This window comes from Ursus maritimus, unplaced genomic scaffold (assembly GCF_017311325.1).
Source record: "Ursus maritimus isolate PB19 unplaced genomic scaffold, ASM1731132v1 scaffold_29, whole genome shotgun sequence".
Classification (NCBI taxonomy): domain Eukaryota; kingdom Metazoa; phylum Chordata; class Mammalia; order Carnivora; family Ursidae; genus Ursus; species Ursus maritimus.
The window spans coordinates 22,155,824-22,165,058 of record NW_024425452.1 but is presented as its reverse complement, the minus strand read 5'-3'; the positions used below and the strand labels follow the sequence as shown (position 1 = coordinate 22,165,058).

Sequence of the window (9,235 nt, the reverse complement as noted above, 5' to 3'; positions counted from 1 at the left end):
TGGGGGGGGGGGGGGGGCTGTGAAGAGCTGAGTAGCGGTGAGCTGTATGTGCCCAGGCTGGAAGGACACGTCCTGTAAAGCACGACCTTAGGAAGTCCAGGACTGTCAGGTATCACCAGGTATCTGGTGTGGGGCAAGGATGAGGTGAAAAAGATGAAAAGAGCGTTAAACAGCTCCAAAATCCCTGGGTCACTATATGTTGAGTGACAGGACTTGGTCAGGCACTGCTTCCCCCCCACACACCCACCCCTCCTTCAAGGACATGGGAACCAGTTATCTCATGCTGAGCCATTTTTCTCAGTATTGGTCAGTTTTCAAACAGAAATTCTTTGGCTTACGGTAAGCTCACAAATCAAGATCTCCTTGCTCTGAATAGGGCCATGCACTAGTTAATTTTAAAGTAAAATAATATTTTCCTCCAGCATCTTTTGATGGGCGTAACGCAATTTTTCTCACATGAACATTTTTCTTATAACCTTTGCCTTCCTTAGTCATTTAAATTATGATGTGAATGTCATCATATAGTTCTTTTTAGTCTTAAGGGCAGCCTTACAATGGAATATTCTTATTCTTCATTACAATTCATTAACTTGGCAGTTTATAAAGTTAATATTGTAAATATCATTAATTTGGAATGCAAGGAAGAAAAAATAGCAAACTCCAATAAAAAATAATTCAACGCACCTGATAACTCTTTTTAACCACCAAATAATGTCACTGGGCCAGCCTCCTTTCTCCCAAAGAAAATCTTCGGAAAGAATCAAATAACTTGTCAATGTGTATGTGGAGGTTTGGGTCATTAAGTTTTGTTTTAAATCTCCCTCTAATTTTGGCACATTTACACTGTGAACACGCGAACACTGGCTGCCACTAAGTAAGTTTAACACTAACCTGTGACGACAGGATAATGGGATCATGGAGGACCATTACACAGCTATGCTTGAGCCTCAAAACGACTCTGGAAATGGGCAGCTGAGTAGACTTCAGGCACACACGAAGATCCCGGAACACTGAACTACACACCACCTGTAGCTATGGTGTTCTACAACAGCTCTCCTGATTCTGGAACAATACTGCTGCGTAAAGTAGATGTGACAGAGATTGCCAACCATTCTCCAAAAAGCTTTGTCCTTCTTCTTCCTGGGAACACAGTACACCATCTATCTATTCCAGGCTTCTTCCTTGTAGTTAGGTATGGTTAATTATGTACTGGTTTGTTTTTAATTAGGTACTTTTAATCAACAGAATGTACACAGAAGTAATAGGGACCATATCTAGGCTTGGGTCATAAAAACTTCCCATAGTTACTCTTCCGTGTTCTTCTCTACTTTCTGTTGTATGGAATGGACTTGGCCCCAAAGCAACATCTGAAGACATGTTGACGATGGAAACATGTCCATCAGGTGGGTTGCTGAATGACAGCTTGGAGAAGACCATCCTGCAACCTCGACACCTACTTCGTTTCCTGTTCTGTCAGCATGAGTAAGGCAAAGACATCTATAGTGTTTGAATTATTGTAAATTAAGGAAGAATTTCTTTTTTTATAAATGATTTTTTAAAGATTTTATTTATTTATGTGAGAGAGAGAGAGCACAAGCAGGGTGAGGGACAGAGGGAGAAGCAGACTCCCTGCTGAGCAGGGAGCCCAATGAGGGGCTTGATCCTGAGACTCTAGGATCATGACCTGAGCCCAACGCAGACACTCAACTGACTGAGTGACCCAGGTGCCCCAAGGAACAATTTCTTATAGAAACCAGTATACTACAATGGAGTGACTACTACAATTCGAGAAATTGCTCTTTTAAGCCACTGAGATTTGTGTTTGTTTTTAACTTACCACAGCATAAGCTAGTCCATCGAGAATCCCACTAATCACAGGAAATGCATTTTCATAAGTTAATTTTAACATTTTATGAATTGGCGAGCTCTTTGGCAAAGGAATAAAAAAAAAATCACTGAATATAATCACTGAATACAACCAATGAGTAACAGTCGTTTGAGAGAAGAAATGAGTCTGTACAGAGGCAAGGCAAGAGTACAGGCATTTTTGAACTTCTGCATTAAGATTCCACACCTGACAGTCACAGAATGCGGGAGTGCAAGGGAGCACACTGGCTATCTATTTTTATTTCACATTTGAGGCTCAGAGAGACCTTATGAAAAAGAAACACTACTACATTGGTAGTGTAGGGAAAGGAAACATTTTTTTATTGGAAAACAATTATTTCTTAAAAGGACACTAACAGTGAGGGATTAAATCTGTTTTTTCCTCTATGAAATCACTGGCCCTGTAGAAGATATTATCTATTCAGAATAGATAATATATTTATACAACCAGAGTGCGCCACAAAGAGCATTATTCAAAGTAGATGAATATTCTCCTGTAACTATACACAAAAACAAAACTGGCTGTTACTTGAAGTTCTGGGTTCTAAATATAGTCTGGCTAAAGGAAATGAAGACAGTTCAAAGAAACAAAATGATCAAAGAAAAAAGTTAAAGACAGAGGGAAAAAAGAATTCTTCATTTTGAAGATGGGGAAAAATAAAAGATAGTAGGTAGAGAATAACCAAAAGGAATACAATCATGAAGGGAATTTTTAGAAGCAAACGCATTTGTTTGTGGAATTCCAAATTCATCTACCTACAGAAGTAGATGAGAAGTTTAATATTAAATAAATCAAAGTAATTACTTTTCAATATAGTAAGATGTATATTTCTATAGCAACAAGCACTGGTAGCATTTAGTATGGGCTGGACAACACATAAAGAAGGACTTACTTGTACTTACACGTGATATATTCATAGAGAAAAACAGATGTTAGTTACAGATTCCAAAATTTTTTGAGGTTATCATACATTATAACTGTTTTTTCCTAGAAATTATTTTATGATACCTGTGTTACTTTATAGAATATGAGAAGAAAAAAAACAATATTTTACTCAGGATGACATTTCTTATGTTCTAGCATTTTTTAATAGCCTAAGTTTGCACCTCATTTATAACTATATATGTATATTTGTACACACACACACACACACATATACAAACACATGTGCACATATACATTTATACACACAAATTTAAATATGTATACATGTATATGCATATTCATGTTAACTAAGGACATATTTATGAAACTATTTCCTTTCATTAAAGAATATGCTAAGAAGGAGATACCACAAGTTATTATTTAATTTTGGTCCCTTTACTTTTCCTCCTTCCTCAGGAAGACTAAATCAAAGTTGGTATTTTTCCTTGTATTTCATTTCAATTACACAGGGAATCTCTTATAGAGAGAACATTTTCTGTTTTACGTTCTGTTTATTGCTACAGACTAACCTGTTATAGCTTTTCCAAATTCAACATTTGGCATTTTTTCTTCTTCTCTTAATTGTCCCGGTAGTCTCTTTTCCTGTTTATTATAGACCTTTTTATCCTCTGGCAGATTCTTGATAATCATAAGTCAAAAACACGAGTTGCTGAATTTTCCAAGTCAGAGTCAAAATTGGTCCTTTGGTATCACCGAGACACTAGAGACTGCAAATTTCTAGCAATTATGTACTTTAACTTGTTGGATTTTTTGAGCCAAGAATTTTTTTTAAAAATAATGACATAGTACGTACAAATGCCATGTTGTCTGTACTCCTGAAATTTATATGTAAAAAATTCATGTATAGCCTTTCTCCTTGCTTAATATGACAGTACATTTGTTCTGCTGAATTAAGAGAACTTTTTTTTTTTTTTAAAGATAACTGCATTTTCGTTGGCATTAAAATAGCTTATAGAGGACATTTTTAGGCACCCTATTGAAATCGATGTCATCAGGTGAAAATCTGAAAACACTTTAAAGAAGCCTGATGTAATGCATTAAAATCCTTACTAAATAAAATATACTTGTGATTTTTGTTGAATAGTATTTGCATTTGTTTGGCTACTTCTGGAAGAAAACAGAAGATAAGAAGTCTATAATGGACAACAAAGGTCACTACTTAGCATAAGCAGCTCTTACTTATTTGGAATTCAAAAAGCTTCTTATTTCAACATCTATGTGGTAAATGGTCCTTCATGTCTCTCGGGAGTATCTCAGGGTTCCTCTTAAATGAATTTCTCAATGTACTGAAATTTACACTCCTCAGAAAATACTGTCAAGAGACAGGATCTTTCCACAAAACAAAAAAAATAACACTCTCATCAGGGACTGCTTGTTTGCAAAGGTGAAGTTTACATTTAGAAAACATGCACATTAAAACCTATGTAGTCAACCTTCTCTGACTAAATGTATTCTATGGAGATGTTACTCTTCAAATTTTCAAACCTCGCTCCTATTTCCTTATTGTCCAGAGACTCATGTATGATCCTCAAACTGCTCTCCTATTATTTTAGGCATATATGTAGATAAGTCCCCTCAATTAGAGAAATCGCTTTACTAGGCTCATGGGGACAGAAACGGTCATTCTGATTTACTAGTATCCTCCGGTCTTCCTTTTTCTGAACTGGCTAGTTTTACTACTGTACTAAAAGAATGCAAGAATAATCACCTACGTGCAACATGACGCACAAAGTACCATGTGGTTACAGAGAAGCCAAAGGCATGATCCCTAGTCTCAAGTATGTTCTCACAGTTCAACTGAGAAAAGAGGACACAGAAAGTTACCTGACAACGATGTGGTCTATCACTGGCCACAATAAATAATTTGTGCTCTAAAAGCTATGGGAAGTTATGCTGAAGAGGAAAAGCTTTCAGGAGACAACAGGACTTGACCTGAGCCCTCAGTGAAGGTAAGAGCTGAACTGGTAGAGAAGAGTGGAGAGCGTGAATGGTGACGGCAAAAGAAGGGACGCTGGAGGGGATGGTTACTGGGGAGAATGTTTATTTAGAGCACATGATGAATGACAATTTCAAATAGTCCCATTTAAATCCTTGGGCTTCAACTGTGAGGACACACATGGAAACTGTGCATGTTGTAATTACACACCATGGACTTGTATTCAAACTTAAAAATACTCTCAACACTGTTCGGTGCTAGACATAATGAGAATTTTCAGTGTCATCTCTCTACCCTGTTTTAGTTAAAGATAATTTCCAATATTAGCTTTCAGTGCTCTACTATTTGACCTCCATGACAAGTCCATGATTTCTAATTAAATGTCTTATACTGAAAAGCTTTTGAGTTAAACATTCTTTTTTTTTTCTAATTTTCAGCTAATTTATATTAGGTTTTAATCTTGAAATAATTAATGACTATCTTTCAACACTTGAAATTAATGGCTTCTTTTCAGAACATCATTCTGTTTAATGGTTCCAAATTCTCATCCGGACACTTTATTTTCACACACAAAAAATAATTAAAAATTGGGAGGAAATAAGCAAAAAAAAAAAAAAAAACCAAAAACCTATGTCCCGTATCATTTAATATTACACAAAGAAAAACATGCTCAGAAACAGACTGAGAAAGGTTTCTATTAGGATTTGCTAGGTCGAGGAACTATAAAATTCTCAAGCAGAAGAAAACCGATACAGTAGGAAGGAGTGAAATATAGAAAGAAATGATGGACTAAGAATTTGCTAATCATATGCAGGTAAAATTTATCAAGCACAGACATCTGAACAATGGCTAAATTTTGGAAGTTTAAACACAAGGTAGATATAAAAGCCTAGAAAACAGTAATGGATAAGGCAGGAGTACATGATGACAGGAGTTAGAGTCTCAAATCCTTGTATTGTTCAGAAAAAGAGGAGATACAGATCCACGTTAGATTTTGTTAAAATCAAGTTCATCATTTAAAAGTAATGGGTAATTATTAAAAGAATTTCTGAAACCAGAGAAGGGGGGAAAAAAGAGAATCAGAAGCCTCAAGTAATCCAAAAGAAAGACACAGAGGGAGAAAAGAGAAGCCTGAGGTGGTGGGACACTTGCGTATCTACTTAATTCATAACAGCAGCTTTTCTTCCACTGGAAGGGTATTCGTGTCAACAGTTGATATGGGGCCTCTAAGAGAACAAATAGGTATTGGGTAAAAAAGAGTTGTGAACTGGGCACGTCGGTCAAGATAATGCACCACAAGAATGATACCTAAGGCTTTCCCAGCATCTTTCTGACCAACCAATCTCTACAAAAACTGGTTACAAATAATTAAGGTAGATTATTTACCGGGAAGGGAAAATGTAATGAGACAGAGCATGGGGAAGGTATTCAAGATGAGGACTGATCATATATATTTTTGTACCAACAAAAATTCTTACTATAAATTTCTATTTTTCTGATTTGGTAGAATCCAAAGACTCAGTGAATAGTAAAAGGCCATCAACAGCTGCAGTTTAGTGAAAGGACTCTCCTAGCATCTGACTTGAACTGGTGTCTCTTAATGGATTCACATGGGACCAAGACTGGGAGGCTGAGAGATTACAGTGGGTGTAACCTGGAAAGCAATAATCTAACAACAAGTGTGTAACTATTTAAGAATAAAACTTGTTTTTAATTTTACATTTCGTATTTGTGATACTCTCTCCAGCCCACCAATAATGTTTCCTCAGACTTTTATTATTTTATACCCTCTTTTTCCAATGTTCCTATTTGTTTTTCTTTTTTCTTCCAAGCAGGATCTTTTAATTCTTTTCTATTTTCACCATGAATTCCTTCATTTAGGCTAATTCTTCATTTATTTTTCTTCATTGTTTCTTATTCTCCATTTCCTCAGTGCTACTCTCCAACTTCCCTATTCTAATGTTTTCTCTTTCACTTTTTTTTTTAATAAAGATTTATTTATTTCAGAAAGAGAGAGAGAAAGAGAACAGGGTGGGGTAGAGGGAGACGGAGAGAATCCCAAGCAGATTCCCTGCTGAGCATGGAACCCGACATGGGGCTCCATCCCATGACCCTGAGATTACGGACCTAAGCTGAAATCAAGTCAGATGCTTAATGGACCGAGCCACCCAGGTGCCCCATTCTCTTTCGCTTTTTTGTTCTCACCCTATTTGCATCACCTACAATCTTTTCAAAGTTCTATTAGGTTCCACAGAAGCTAATTTAATCCTACACATATGCACTAAATTCCTATTTCCACTGGTAGACAGTATAAGTTAGGATTTGCACTGCCTGAGCTCAGATTTTTGCTACCTCACATACTAGTTGTGTGGATTTGGCCATAGAACCTCTGCATTTCAGATTAACTTCAGATTAATTCAACTGTAAAATGAAGATAACAGTAATACCCATTGTTAAGATTAAATAAATTAATATATGTAAAAAGTATAGAGCAGGGCCTGACATACAGTCAACATTTTATGATTATTATATGCTCAGGGCACTGGTTTAGTCTGTAAGAACACAGACAGTTCAAATACGGCTACATGTTCATAGGGAATTTGTCACTTAATGGTGCTCCAGGAGGGTAAATCACCAACCTACGAAGAGGCTGACTACAATGATTGCCACATGGAAAAACAATCCATAACCTGAAAAGAACTGGTTTCCATGTTTATTGCAGCATTATTCACAATAGCCAAGATATGGAAACAACCTAAGTGTCCATCAATGGAAGAACGGATAAAGAAGATATGCTATAAAAGCATACTTCAGAGATAATGTGGGCTCAGTCCCTGACCATCACAATAAAGCAAATATTACAATAAAGCAAGTTCAATTTTTAGGTTTCCCAGTACATACAAAAGTTGTGTTTATACTATAATCTATTAACTGTGCAATAGCATTATGCCTAAAAACAACAACATACAACAGTGTCTAAAAATCCCCAATGCTGTTAATTAAAAAACACTCTATTGCTAAAAAATGCTAACCATCACTTGAACTTTTAGCAAGTCACAATCAATGATCACAGATCACCATAACAAATATAATAATGATAAAGTTTGAAATATCATAAGGGTTACCAAAAATGTGACAACAGAGACACAAAGTGAGCAAATGCTATTGGAAGAATGACATTGATGGACTTGCTCCATGCAGAGTTGCCACAAACTCTAAATTTGTAAAAACTGCAGTAACTTTGAAGTGCAATAAAATGAGACATGTCTGTATACTGGAATATAATTCAGTCATGAGAAAGAACAAAATCATACCATGTGTGACATGGGTGGTCCCTGAGCGCATAATACTAAGTGAAATAAGTCAGAAAACGAAAAACAAATACAACATATTATCATTTATATGTGGACTCTAAAAAAGTCAATTCATCAGAGCAGAGAGTACAATCATGGTTACCAGGGGCTGAGGGTGGGGGAAACGGGATGATGTTGGTCAAAGAGTACAAACTTCCAGTTATAAGATGAACAAGCCTGGGGGCGCTATGTACAATACCGTAATTATAGATAACAACACTCTACTACATACTTGAAAGTTGCTAAGGGACTAGATCTTAAATGTTGTCACCACAGAAAAGAAATGGTAATTATGGGACACAATGGAGGTGTTAACTAAAGCTAAGGTGGTAATGGTATTGCATTATATGAGTGTATCAAATCAACAGGCTGGGCAACTTAACCTTACACAATGTCATATGTCAATTATATCTCAATGATAAAAGATTTAGATGAGACCCAGTTGACCGAGTGCAAATCAGCAACGTGGAAAAGGAAGACATCTCAAACTGATCCTTAGATTTTTATAAAGGTCAGTATTACATAATAAGGCTATAAGAAACAAAAATTATGATTAACTTTAAATGGGTACAGGAAGGCCCCAAAACTGGAGTAACTAAGTTCCTTGCAGATAGTCTGAAAATCAACAATTTAAACAGTGTCAAACTTACACACTGAAAAAAACGATGTGAGAAGTAGCACCATTCCATTTACATTTTTATTGTGTGGCTTGTTGAGAAAGTGCTAAAAATAGACTGCTTGGCTTCCAGCCTAGATCAATGAATCTTGGAACTTCCTCCACTCCTTCTTTTCCTTTGGGGTTGGGGTGGGTTTGTGACTACTATCTGATTCACCAAATGGCAGAAAAAGACTTAAGAAATTCTATGGTTACAGTTACTATACATTAAAGGCAAAGAAGGAAACTTTTAAATAATCAGCATTACAGCAGGATAAATAATTGTCTTCAAATCATGGACCACAGGATCCCCTAACAGCTCTCTTCGTTTAAACCGAGGCTTCAGATTTTAATAAATGACTCTAAGCTGTGATTTTGTCGTGTTGGCTTTGGGGAATTAAGTCTTTAAGTGAAATTGATGTGGCAAAGATAGAGAAACACATTTGACTTTCAAATAA

The 9,235-nt window shown here is 36.2% G+C and overlaps 1 protein-coding gene across 1 annotated transcript in view; it reads right to left on the bottom strand.

Moving 5' to 3' along the window:
* The window catches only part of ADGRB3 (adhesion G protein-coupled receptor B3), a 697,706-nt gene that overhangs the window by 229,983 nt on the left and 458,488 nt on the right, over nt 1-9,235 (bottom strand). The gene's annotated exons all lie outside the window — the stretch shown is intronic.